The sequence below is a fragment of the Arachis duranensis genome, chromosome 8, assembly GCF_000817695.3.
Source record: "Arachis duranensis cultivar V14167 chromosome 8, aradu.V14167.gnm2.J7QH, whole genome shotgun sequence".
NCBI lineage: Eukaryota > Viridiplantae > Streptophyta > Magnoliopsida > Fabales > Fabaceae > Arachis > Arachis duranensis.
The window spans coordinates 259,952-262,703 of record NC_029779.3 but is presented as its reverse complement, the minus strand read 5'-3'; positions in this window follow the sequence as shown (position 1 = coordinate 262,703).

Sequence of the window (2,752 nt, the reverse complement as noted above, 5' to 3'; positions counted from 1 at the left end):
GCTGTTTCCATGTCTTTATGCTGTCCTTAGGTTGGTTATTTAACCACCTCTTAGCTTGGTCTTTTACAGCAAATGGGAACAATAATAGCCTGTAGACATCCTGATCTACCTCCTTATCATGTACTGTGTCAGCAATTTGTAAAAACTGTGCCAGAAACTCTGTAGGTTCTTCCTGTAGAAGACCGGAATACTGGCAACTTTGCTGCACCATGATGATGAGCTGAGGATTCAACTCAAAGCTACTGACTCCGATGGAGGGTATACAGATACTACTCCCATATGAAGCAGTAGTGGGGTTAGCATATGACCCCAGAGTCCTTCTGGACTATTCATTTCCACTTAAGTCCATGATGGAGAAAGGGAGTTGATGTGAATTTATTCTATTTATTTTATTATATATAAAAATTTCGAAATAATAAAATAAAATAAAATAAAATAAAGACGACAATAAAAATAAAAATAAATAAAAATAAAAGTAAAAATGAAAAAAAAGGAATTTAAAAATATTTTATGAAGATTTTCGAAAAAGTGAGGAGAGAGAAAGTGGTTAGGATATTTTTGAAATTGAAATTTGAATTTTTATAAACAAATTCGAAATTGTGGCTTAAAAATAGTTAGAGAAGATATTTTTTTGAATTTTGAATTTTATGATGAAAGAGAAAAACACACAAAAGACACAAGACTTAAAATTTTTAGATCTAATCCTCCTTGTTTTTCAAAAATTTTGGAGGGAAAGAAGACCGCAGATGTTGTTGGATTCTGACCTCCCTACACTCAAAATGGATTTTCTAGAGCTACAGAAGTCCAAACTTAAGATTCACAAGAACACAAGAACAAAAGAAAGAACACTAAACTTAAGATTTTTAGAAAACTTCAATAAAATTTTTGAAAATTATAAAAAGATTAACAATAAAACACCAAACTTAAAGTTTGGCACAAGATTCAATCAAGAAAAATTATTTTTGAAAAAGATTTTAAAAAGAAGGAAAATATGAAATATGCAATTGACACCAAACTTAGAACAAGACACTAACTCACGAAAAATTAAAAATTAATAAGGAAAAGTAATATTTTTGAAAATTTTTTGAAGAGAAATTAAAGGACTCAAATTTAATGACTCTATAGCATCAATACTCTATTCCTAATCTAAGCAACAAAATAAACCTTTAGTTGTTCAAACTCAAACAATCCCTGGCAACGGCGCGAAAAACTTGGTGCACGAAATTGCAATCACACTTTTGCAATCCGCACAACTAACCAGCAAGTGCACTGGGTCGTCCAAGTAATACCTTACGTGAGTAAGGGTCGAATCCCACGGAGATTGTTGGCTTGAAGCAAGCTATAGTTATCTTGTTGATCTTAGTCAGGATGCCAATAGGGTTCTTTCGTTTTAATTGTAAAAAGTCAAAGGGCATAAGATAAATACTTGTTGTGCAATAATGGAGAATATGTTGGAGTTTTGGAGATGCTTTGTCTTCTGAATTCCTGTAACATAATGCTTCCTCACTTTCATAAATGCAAAATTCCTTTCCATGGCAAGCTGTATGTAGGATGTCACCATTGTCAATGGCTACTTCCCATCCTCTCAGTGAAAATGGTTCAGATGCTCTGTCACAGCACGACTAATCATCTGTTGGTTCTCGATCATGTCAGAATAAGATCCATTGATCCTTTTGTGTCTATCACTACGCCCAACACTCGCGAGTTTGAAGCTCGTCACAGCCATTCATTCCTTGAATCCTACTCGGAATACCACAGACAAGGTTTAGACTTTCCGGATTCTCATGAATGCCGCCATCAATTCTAACTTATACCACGAAGATTCTGATTAAGGAATCTAAGAGATATTCGTTCAATCTAATATAGAATGGAGGTGGTTGTCATACATACATTCATGGATTGAGGAAGGTGATGAGTGTCACGGATCATCACCTTCTTCATAGTGAGGTGCGAATGAACATCTTAGATAGGAACAAGCATGTTTGAATGGGAAATAGAAATAATTACATTAATTCATCGAGACGCTGCAGAGCTCCTCACCCCCAACAATGGAGTTTAGAGACTCATGCCATCAAAGAGTATATAATTCAGATCTAAAAATGTCATGAGATACAAAATAAGTCTCTAAAAGTTGTTTAAATACTAAACTAGTAACCTAGGTTTATAGAAAATGAGTAAACTAAGATAATTGGTGCAGAAATCCACTTCTGGGGCCCACTTGGTGTGTGCTGGGGCTGAGAATTAAGCTTCTCACGTGCCTGGGCTGTTTCTGGAGTTGAACGCCAGGTTGTAACCTATTTCTGGCATTGAACTCCAACTTGCAACCTATTTCTGGTGTTGAACGCCAGACTGCAACATGGAACTGGCGTTGAACGCCAGTTTACGTTGTCTATCTTCGCGCAAAGTATGAACTATTATATATTGCTGGAAAGCCCTGGATGTCTACTTTCCAACCCAATTGAGAGCGCGCCAATTGGACTCCTGTAGCTCCAAAAAATCCATTTCGAGTGCAGAGAGGTCAAAATCCAACAGCATCAGCAGTCCTTTTTCAGCCTAAATCAGATTTTTGCTCAGCTCCCTCAATTTCAGCCAGAAAATACCTGAAATTAAAGAAAAATACACAAACTCATAGTAAAGTCCAGAAATATGAATTTTGCCTAAAAACTAATAAAATTATACTAAAAACTAACTAAAACATACTAAAATCTACATGAAATTACCCCCAAAAAGCGTATAAAATATCCGCTCATCC